The sequence below is a fragment of the Nycticebus coucang genome, chromosome 7 (genome assembly GCF_027406575.1).
Source record: "Nycticebus coucang isolate mNycCou1 chromosome 7, mNycCou1.pri, whole genome shotgun sequence".
Lineage (NCBI taxonomy): Eukaryota > Metazoa > Chordata > Mammalia > Primates > Lorisidae > Nycticebus > Nycticebus coucang.
This window is the reverse complement of record NC_069786.1, coordinates 67,925,247-67,936,605: the sequence shown is the minus strand read 5'-3', so window position 1 is coordinate 67,936,605 and position 11,359 is coordinate 67,925,247. Positions and strand designations below refer to the sequence as shown.

Sequence of the window (11,359 nt, the reverse complement as noted above, 5' to 3'; positions counted from 1 at the left end):
GTGAAATTTGAAGTTGAAATACTTTCTCCCTTGCCTAACCATCAGCATTTTCTGAGCCTTTTGATCATAGTCAATCATCAAGGGACGTGCTAAATTGTACTCTTGTGTGCTAAAGCTGAGATAGCAGAAAAGCAAGCATTTAACTATGGTCTTTTATACAGATAAGAAGCAGTGACCAAACACATTGACAAATATTTGGCCCGGCAGTTAAATAATTTATTTCATGTCTGTGAGCAATAAAGCATATCATGGTAGGAAATGTGCATACATGCACACACATTTTTGAAGTAAATGTATGCTACCAAAATACAAAAACTGTTGCTTTTCATGCTGTGCTAATATCAAAAGCCTAAGCATTTAACTGCCATATGAACACGGCTTTTACAAGTAAATTTGCAAATCAAAAAGGCCTAGTGTAGGGTGGCGCCTGTGGCTCAAAGGAGTAGGGTGCCAGTCCCATATACTGGAGGTGGAGGGTTCAAACCCAGCCCCGGCCAAAAACTGCAAAAAACAAACAAACAAAAAAACGGCCTAGTATAGTTTACTGTGAATTCATTCAAATGGTGGTAGCTTACTGTTCTCTGCAATATGATCAATTCAATCAAAAGACGAATGGAATTACTAGAGAGATTTACCTATGTTAACAGACCAAAAGATTGGGCTGTAAACCCAGTTATTGGGAGTCCAACTGTGAAGAAAATTCAAGAAAATGTGCAGCTAGTAAATTATGGAAGAATTTAATTTTGAGTAAAAATAAGACCTATTACAATTCAGAGTGGTAAGTTCATTACCATCATAATGAACCTTGTTATGATACTAAGTGTAAAGAAAGGGAGGAGAGCGGCGGCTGAAACCCGGGCGATGGGCGGAGACGGCCGGGGCTGCTCCTCGGCTGCCATCGCCGCAGCGGCTTGGGGGCGCAGGGCGGCCTGGGGCGGCGGAGCGGGCGCCACCTGAGTTCCACTGGAGGGAACGGCGGCAGCCTGGGAGGTCTGCGGAGCGCCTCTGCCCGCCCACGCCCGGGCCGAGAGCTCCCGGCCGGCCTCCGCGTGGCCGCGACGGCGCTGCACCCGCCCTGGCCGCTGTCGGCCGGTTCTGAGCAGCCCAAGTGTGCAGAATGCCCCACAAGATAGGATTTGTAGTTGTCAGCTCATCCGGACCCGAAGATGGCTTCAGTGCCTGGGAACTCATGCTTCACGCACCAACCGTCAGTGGGTGGAGGTCACCAGGATTTTGCCAGTTTCCACAAGAAATTGTTCTTCAAATGGTGGAGAGATGTCGGATAAGAAAACTTCAGTTACTTGCTCACCAGTATATGATTTCAAGTAAAATTGAATTCTACATCAGAGAAAGCTTGCCTGGATATTTTATGCCCTATCAAGCAGGGCAGTTTCGAAGACTTGGCTATGTCCCTCTGATAATGAGAAGACCGGGTGCAAAGCCCGGGAACTAAAATCCGTTTACGTAGATGCAGGAGGGCAACTTCTTCAGCTGATTTTTCACCAAAACCATGTCAACAAATACAACATCTACAACCAGACCTCTAGAGAGAAGCTGGTTGACCTTTATCTCGGGCACAACGCAGAGGACCCAGCCCTGGAAGGCACTTCTGCTGGGAAATCTGACTATCTCTCTCCACTAGGCGACTTAGCTTTTGATATGTACCAAGACCCAGAAGTTGCACAAATTATACGCAAATTGGGTGAAAGAAAACTTGAAGCTGTCCAAAAAGAACGCTATGATTATGCCAAGAAATTAAAACAAGCTATTGCTGATTTGCAAAAGGTACTGCTTCTGGAGAAAGCCGTTCCTTTTCTGTGTTTGTGGTAGGTTTTATACGTGATTATTATAACTACATGTTGAAACAAAGTAGGAAAGTCTATGTGAGTTCAGAGAGCTCAGCGGGGTGAAGCAAGGGACGGGAGCCCATGCCCCATAAATGCAGCTGTACACGGAAGCGTGTCCTTCCTCTGCTCAGACTCCCATTCAGGCGTCATCGTCAGCCGCCTCACTGCTGGGACCCTTAGTATTGTGGGAAATGGCAGGAAAATGAGCTGTCCTGGAAGTTACTATGAACTCACAGGCTTGAATGCCAACACCGGGCAAGCGGCCAGACCTTTGCCATGAACGCCACCCGGTTCTCCCTTGCCCATGCCCTCTCCCTGTGGGACATTGACGCAGTCGTTGCCTCTGCTGTTCAAGACCAGTACTCTAAAATGGTCTTTGCCCTTGATGTGAGTTGATCTGCACTTGAAACCAAAGCCACCATTCTGGCTCCAGGTCGGGGAGCGCCTTGCGAGTTACGAGGTGGAGAAACGCTGTGCTGTGGAGAAGGAAGATTACGACTGGTCAAAGAGAAGAAGCAGCAGATGGAGCAGTACCGTGCCCAGGTGTACGGGCAGCTGGAGCTGCACAGCCTCCTGGACGCCGAGCTGATGCGAAGACCTTTCGATTTGCCCCCGCAGCCCCTTGTTCCTTCTGGAAGCCCTGGCCAGCAAAAGCCGATGCCTTTACTACCACAGCTGGAAGAAAGAGGAACAGAAAACCGGTTTGCAGAAACTTTCCTTCAGGAAAAGCCTCCGTCGTACTCTCTGTCTATCCTGAGCACCCTGCAGTAGACCAGTCACTGCCTGCCACAGAGCCTCCTCCAAAGAGGAGCCGTATTCACTTTACTCCACAGATATTCACCCGTGTGTGGGTGCGTGGGATATATGAGTACACCACACAGCCAGGCCTCCTCTAGGCCTCCGTTCTAGGAGACCCAAGCACAACATAAGCAATAGACCTGTCAGCCTCGCCTCGTATAGGAGACTGTGTCCACAGTCAGGCACCCCAAGCCTCCCCCAAGACTACCCCTCAGCCTGTGGCCCTGAGCATCCTTTACCCTGAGAGACAACTGCAGTAGACAGCTATCTGCCGAGAGCTGTTACAAGCGTGGCAGAGAAAGCTGGTCTGAAGAGTCTTTAACTGTGACTTCCCGTTCTAAATGTTAAGGCCCCAATAATGAACATATTTATTAAAATCAGGCTTGATACTTAAAAAAAAATAAAGTGAAAATTTTGCTATCATTGTCAAAAAGACCAATAAGATTTTCTATAAGTAGAAAATAAAATTTATAAAAATATTTAAATATGGGGCAGCACCTGTAGCTCAAAGGAGTAGGGCACTGGCCCCATATGCCAGAGGTGGTGGGTTCAAACTCTGCTCCAGCCAAAAACTGCAAAAAAAAAAAAAAATTAAATATGACTGTCAGAATTTGCATTATTTATGTTTTTATTTAGAGACAGTCTTGCTCTGTCACTGAGGCTGGGGTACAGTGGCCTGATCATACCTCACTGTAACTTTGAATTCTTAGGCTCAAGTGATCTTCCTATCTCCACAATAAATAATAATAAACTAGAAAAATCATAACAATATACTGTCATAAAAGTTAAGTGAATGTAGTCTCTCTCTCTCTCTCTCCCTCGCTCAAAATATCTTATGTGCTTTAGTCACCCATCTGCTTTTTATTATGTGAGATGATAATTGGGACAGCTACTTAGTGGCCAATGGGCAGGTAGTTGAGTATTCAGCTGGACAAAGGGATGATTTATGTCCCAAGTTAGACTAAGCAAGACAGCATTAGATTTCATTACACTCCTCAGAATGATGCACAATTTAAAACTACAAATTGTTTATTTCTGGAATCTTCCACTTAATATTTTTAGACTCAGTTTGACTTTAGGTAACTGAATCCTCAGAACGTGAAACCTCTGATAAGGTAAGGGGACTACTGTATTCTGAACACTTTCAGGCAATGAGCGGTACTGAAGAAGCCAAGAAACATAATTTAATCAGCCATTTTTTTTTTTCTTTCTACTTCTTTGAGAAAGGTAAAAAGCAGGTCTATAGACAAAGGAGATTTTTTCAGGTCAGCTGCATTTCCCCCTCAGCCTTCAGGTCCTGTCTGGTCCTTGCTGCTGGGTGTAGTGCTGGGTGGTCTGAGAGCTTGGCCAAACGGTGTTAGATTGAGATCTTCTAGCTGATAGTCAAGGCCTAAGGGTTGGAGATCATCAGACTGGCTATAAATGATGTAGTGACAAATTGGTTTGTTGAGAGAAACAAACCATTCTTGCCATAGTCTCTTTGGGAATAAGCTGGGAAGGATTTGGTTCTGCAAGCGCTGAAGTGCTATTCCAAGTTGGTCTTCATATCTATTTTGGTCAGTGTTAGATATGGACTGCCCATTGAAGGAAGCCTGACTGTGAACAAGGTGGCTTCCTATAGATAAGGCAATCCCCAAGCTAACAGCTGAGTCCACCTCTGGGAGCCCTCCCAGGAATCCAGGGAATAGTTGGGCAGTAGGTTGAACAGTGGCCCTCAAAAAGATATATCCTTGTTTTAATCTTCAGAACCTGTGACTGGGTGTGACTTCATTTGGGAAAAGGATCTTTGCAGATGTAAATAAGTTAAGGATCTCCAGATAAGATGATCCTGGATTATGTGAGCGGGCCCCTAAATCCAGTGATAAGTGTCCCTGTAGGAAACAGAAGAGGAGCCAACACAGAGACCTCTAGGAGAAGGCTGTGTGTAAACAGTTTGGAGTTGTGCAGCTATGAGCCCTGGGATGCTGGGGGCCCCCAGAGGTTAGAAGAAACAGGGAAGGAGTTCCTCCTGGAGACTTCAGAGAGAGCACCACCAGGCCTACACCTTGATTTCTGACTTCTGGCCTTCAGAACTATGAGAAAGTAAGTCTTTGTTGTTTTAAGCCACCCAATTTGTAATAATTTTTTCCTGCAGTCCTAGGAAACCAGTACAAAGCCCTTCTTCCTGAGTGGGGCACCTGGCTAACTCATCAGTTAGTGTCCACAAACCCTAGGACTGAGAAAAATGGGGTTTCTGGTTAAGATTATAAAAACTCAGCAAGCTTTCATTTGGAATTTTCTAATTCTGGTTCATTTAGTTTTGGGGGGAGGGAGCTTGTTTGGAGGGAGAGACAATAAGAAGTGATACAAAGTGGACCCTGTTTTTTTTTTTTTTTTTTGAGACAGTCTTACTGTGTGGCCCAGACTAGAATGCCCTGCCATCAGCCTAGCTCACAGCAACCTTAAATTCTAGAGTTGAAGCAACTCTCCTGTCTCAGCCTCCAGAGTAGCTGGGACTACAGGTGCTGCCACAAGACCAGACTAACTTTTTTCTATTTTTAGTAGAGACAGGGTCTGGCTCTTGCTCAGGCTGGTCTCAAACTCCTGAGTGCAAGTAATCCACCTGCCTCAGCCTCCCGGGGTGCTAGGATTACAGCCCTGAGCCACTGCCCTCGGCCAAAACTAGTAATCTAACTGATCAGTGTGCATGGCAGGAGAATTAATCCAGACTCTGAGGTTGGTATCGGTACTCACTTGGTAAATGACAGCTGGCAAGGCTCCCATAGAATTCCCATAGAAGAATGCTTAATTGGTGTCCTTTCAGAAAGACCCTCCCTAATTGCTTTATATCTTACCTGAATGGTATTTACCTATAGTATACTGTATTTTCAAAAATCCTCTTTCTTGGACTTTGCCTAACAATTGTAATCAATGTAACCTGGCTTATTGTACCCTCAATGGATCCCCCAACAATAGAAATAAATAAATAAAAAAAAAACAAAAAAACCTCTTTCTTGGTTCTAATGTAGTAGCCGTGCATTTAGAGATTTCTTTTTTTTGCAAAAATTCAAAATTATACACATTACATAATGGTAATTGCTTATAAACTCTGTATGCCATAATTTAATTATATTCTGACTAAGAGATTTGCATCTTACAAAGAACATTTGGAATTTAGTTACTAAGTCACTAGGAGAAAAGAAATCATACTGATATGGATGGTTTTTAAATATTTACATAACACTAAAATAAAAGAAAAAGTCCTAGATTTTTCTTACAGAGAATTAAAGTAATCTTTACCATGCAGAAATAATGCTCCATTAAGAAAATTGCCTTTGTGTTATTTCAAAAGGAAGAGTATCTATGAAATAGAAAGCATAGATAGAACGGAAGGTTTATAAAGAAAAAAACCTGGAAAATTATCATAGCTTATTTGTGAAAAGGCTCTTGCTCCCATGAAATTTTGAGGTTATTCTTTACACAGTTGATTTGTTTCCTTTCATTGTTGAGTGTCAAAAAGCAGAGAGGTCTAGAATTACTGTATTATGAATGTGAATGAATTGTTTTCAAGAATATTTTAAAATAGGTAGTTATGAACAGAGGATTGAAATTCTTATTTAACAATCAGTATTATTTTAAATGACTATCAGATTTTTTTTTCATATCTAGGCAGTGCTAATTGGTTATACCAGATACAAAGAAATGGGCTGTCGTGGTGGCTCAGGCATGTAATCTCAGCACTCTGGGAGGCCAAGGCAGGAGGATCCCTTCAACTCAGGAGTTCAAGACCAGCCTGAGCAAGAGCAAGACTCCATTTCTACTAAAAATAGAAAAATTAGCCAGGCATTATAGCTGGCACCTGTAGTCCCAGCTATTCAGGAGGAAGACGTAGAAAGATTGTGTGAACCTAGGAGCTTGAGGTTGCCGTGAGCTAGGCTGATACCATGGCACTCTAGCCTGGGCAACAGCGTCTAACTCTGTCTCAAACAAACAAACAAAAAGAAATGTTATATTTGGGAATGTTAGAAAAAAATTAATAAAATAAATATTCTTACAATTGGGCTTCGGTTCATTTTTTTTCATATGCTTTCAACTCAAAGGTCTTATTAATGGGGTAAAAAAGGAAAAAGAAAGTAAATATACCAGGAGGGATCAGAGAAGGAAGAGATGTGAAAAAGGGAGACTGGCAAGAAGGGAGGAGGGGAATCAATGAAAACCACAGAGACAAATGGGACAAATGTTCAAGGACTAGACATTTTCTGTCTTAAACTCAGGAGGCTGAGTCAGGAGGACTGCTTAAACCCAGAAGTTTGAGGTTGCTGTGAGCTATGACTGCACAGCACTCTACCCAGGGTGACAGAGTAAAACTCTGTTTCAAAAAAAGAAAGAAAGAAGGAAAAAATATTTTCAGACAATGTGATTATCTACATATAAAAATCTAAAAGAATATATGAATAAATTACTAGAAATTCAGATCCTAAAATCAATACATTTCCAGAATCTAGAGACAAACAGAAAATGGAATTCTAACAATATTTATAAAAAGAAATTGTCAAATATCAAACAATAAGATAAGGAAGAATTATCTCACCTACCTTGTTTGTAGGTCATAAGCCCCCCACCTCACATTACAAGAGGGTCCTGTCCCATACCCAGAAGGAAGAAATAAATACACACTGAGAGAAACCAAGAAGAATCTAGACACAGACCTAACTCAGTCAGTTAGCATCAGAACACACCCTTTTTGTATCATATTTGTATATAACTGTCCATACTTTATTAAAATCATATAATCATATTTGTATATTTGTATATAACTGTCCATACTTTATTAAACCTAAACAGGAAAATAAACAATTTCCCCTGTATCTTTGGGTCTTCATTCAAAAGTCTTCCATGTCAAAAAGATACTTGCATGTCACGAATCTGACAAAGGGTTGTTAACCAGAATCTATAGAGAACTCAAATTAATCAATAAAAAAAGAGCAAACAATCCCCTTTATCACTGGGCAAGAGATATGAACAGAACCCTCTCCAAAGAAGACAGATAAGCAGCAAAAATAATAATAATAATAAACAAACAAAAAACACATGAAAAAATGCTTTACAGAGAAATGCTAATCAAAACCACCTTGAGATATCAGTGGAGAAAAGCCCACATCACAAAGTGCCAAAGCCGCAGAGCAGGTGAGGGTGCGGATAAAAGAGAACACCTTTACACTGTGGTGGGATTGCAAACTAATACAGGCTCTTTGGAAAGAAGTGTGGAGACTCCTCAGAGAACTAAAAGTAGTAGGCACAAAAGTAGACCTTCCATTCTCCTTAGTAAAGTATCACAAGAATGGAAAAGCAAGTATCCAGTGTACTCAATACTAATATGAAACCAGTAAATGAACAAATACATGCCCGCACAACAGAAAAACAAAATTAAACTCGAGTGGTGGGGAGAGGGGAGGAGAGAGGGGGCATTGATGTGCTCTCGCCTAACAGGCACAATGTAAGGGTATATGGCTCACCTCCTGGGTGAGGGTACAACTTGGACTTTACCTAACAAATGCAAGCAATGTAACCTAATCATCTATATCCTCCTATTAATCTGAAATTAAAAAAAAGTCTCCCATGTCATGTAAAACTATGATCAAATAAATTTGTATGCCTTTTCTCCTATCAATCTGCCTCTTTTCAGTAATTTTAAGTACACCTTCAAAACACTTGAAGATATTGGCTTGGGAAAATATTTTATGAGGAGGAGCCCCTTGGCAATTGAAGCAGCACCAAAAATATATTGCTGGGATCTGATCAAGCTAAAAAGCCTCTGCACAGCCAAGAGCACAGTAAGTAAAGCAAACAGACAGCCTTCAGAATGGGAAAAGATTTTTGCAGGTTGTTTCCGATTCTGATAACTAAATCCACAGAGAACTCAAATCAATCAATAAGAAAAGAACAAACAACCCCATTTCCTTATGGGCAAAAGACTCGAACAGAAACTTCTCTGAAGATGATTGGATGTGGTAGCTCACTCCTGTTATCCCAGCACTCTGGGAGACAGAGAGGGAGGGTTACTTGGGTTCAGGAGTTCAAGACCAGCCTGAGTAAGAGTGAATTTTCTACTAAAAATGGAAAAATTAGCAAGACGTTGTTTTGGGTGCTTGTAGTCCCAGCTACTTCGGAGGCTGAGGCAAGAGGATCACTTGAACCCAGTAGTTTGAGGTTGCTGTGAGCTAGCCTGATGCCATGGCACTCTAGCCTAGGCAACAGAGTGAGACTCTTTCTCCAACAAACAAATGAAAAAAATTATCTAATGCTTAAATGCATTTTGGCAAGAATTGTTATCGTGCAAGCAATTGACCACCTGACAGATAAAATTCAAATGCCAATGAGGCGTCTTTATTGACGGACCAGCTGTCTCCTTAAGTCCTGAGAGCAGCAGGGACCAGTTAAAGGTTGGGGTTTTTATAAGGTATGGGGTGGGGGCTTGTTGAGCTGATGCAAGCAAGCTGCCAGATTTTACAAACGGCTTTCACAAAAGCAGACCTTGCAGGTGCGGTTAGCAGATACGCAAACAATTTTTGAAAGAAGGCAAGTTCAGTAAACTCTTATCCCGTTTCTTTATTCCTCCCTCCTCACCCCGCCCTAGGTCTAAGGGAGCGTTATCACCATTTCAGGGCAGCGGAGGCCTCAGCCAATTCTTATCCCGGTTCCCCTCCCTCCCCTGTTCCTTGTTGGGGTGGGGGGTCAGGAGGTTGTACCCATTTTAGAATAAATCCTCTGTTGAATTCTGTGAAACAACTGTGTCGACTAATCCTCAGGGTAGAATATTAGAAAATGTCTGTTCCATTAGAAAAAGCCTGGGCAACTTTTGAATAGTTGATGAATAATCTCTGGAGTTAGGAAATAAGGGTCAGGGATGTGGATCTTCAGTCGTGGCCCACAGGCACGCTGCAGTGTGGTATGATCTTCCTGCACAGTAGCTGGGGTGAACATGCAGGCCCCACACACAGGCCCTGGGAAGAGACACAATTCACACATGGCAGCTGGGCATCTTGGAGGTTCTGGAACACTGAAATCCAGGTGCGCAGACTATGGGAGCCTTACAGATCCTACCTGCAACTGGAGGGACAGAACCATGAAGAGCCGGCCCCCTGCGGAGAGCGCCTGCTTTATGTTTCCACCTTCAGCAGCTTTTCTGGCACCAACTCAGATACCTCACAAAATGGCTGTCTTGAGTGAGAGGGGAGGTTTCCTTATTCGATTCCCCTATTCCCTCCTCATATGTCTAATAATACTCATGTTGGGCTCCAGATCAACATTCTAAATTGACCTGTACTTCTGATCTGTGATTTACACTGAATCGCTGACCATTCACAATCAGTTATCTGCTTTGTATTATAAATAATCACCATTTTTTTCTTTTTCTTTCCCAACGAATGTGGCTACACTTAAAAGAACAATTACTATTGAAGCAATATTTCTTTTAAAAAACCACTCACAACATTAAATTGGCATTTAAAAAAGAAACGAATTCAAGGCCTGATGGAGGCTAAATGTCAGAGTTTATCAATGCCATTCATTGAAAGGCCCACATAATCACCCATTTTCCTTTCTGCCTGTCTTCCCGAAAAAAAATTGTTATAAAAAAACCTCTCAGATTGCCGGGTTGGTTATGGTGCCCTCATGTCTCTGCTTTGCATGGTCATTTTAAACCTTTCAAAGGATATGTTATTTTCATTCACAATATCATATAATCAGTAAAGGCATTTTTAAACAGTAAAGGCAAGGGCAGATTTTTAAATATGTAGATACAAGACTAGACAAGTTTTGATGAAAGCAGTCAGATTGGTCACCCCTGGGCTCTAGTAGTTACTTGAATTTTAATTTTTTTTTTTTATTGAGACAGAGTGTCACTTTGTCACCCTTCCATGACTAGAGAGCTGTGATGTTGTAGCTCACAGCAACCTCAGACTCTTGGACTCAAGCAAGTCTCTTGCCTCAGCCTCCCAAGTAGCTGAGACTACAAGAGCCCCCCCATCCCTACAATACCCATCTATTTTTAGATATGGGGGTCTTGCTCTTGCCCAGGCTGGTATCAAACTCCTGAGCTCAGGCGATCCACCTGCCTCGACCTTCCAGAGTGCTGGGATTATAGGCTTGAGCCACCTTGCCTGGCATTGAATTTTAAATTTAATGACAGCGAATCAACAAATATTTGAAACCAAAGGAATAAATGCATTTAAAGGGCAGATGATGAAAATATTCCCCTTACATTCCCCTTAAAAATCAATGGAAGCTACCTTAAACATCAAATTTTTATGATTTTGAAACCAAGTTGTCTTAATGATCTCAGTTCAGATTTTAAAGAATGATAATTGTACATTTTTGGGAGGAAATGCATTTGTTTGACAGCAGTTATCTTTTTTATTCCCCAGCAAAAAGTCAGGATTATTTCAGAAAGGTTAATTTCAAGTCATGCTTTATATTTTAAAATAGGTCTTAAGAGAGAGTATTTAAGCCTCAATTTAATTGGTTTAGCACCCTAGAAACTCATGTTAAAAATAAAGACACTTATAACAAGGAGAAATTGCCATAGCAGAGAAATTATTATGTCCTCCATTTCCTGCAGATTTTCAATTCATTGTTTTACAAGCCCCCACCTCAATTTAATTGCTTTTAACTTTTTCCCCTCTTTCCCCATACGGGTATAGAGTAATCTCAGCCAAGGAAACTACTGCCGTTTG

The 11,359-nt window shown here is 41.9% G+C and overlaps 1 pseudogene; it reads left to right on the top strand.

Moving 5' to 3' along the window:
- Positions 1-1,117: 1,117 nt before the first annotated feature.
- Positions 1,118-2,743, top strand: LOC128589722 (centrosomal protein of 104 kDa-like; annotated as a pseudogene).
- Positions 2,744-11,359: the final 8,616 nt, after the last annotated feature.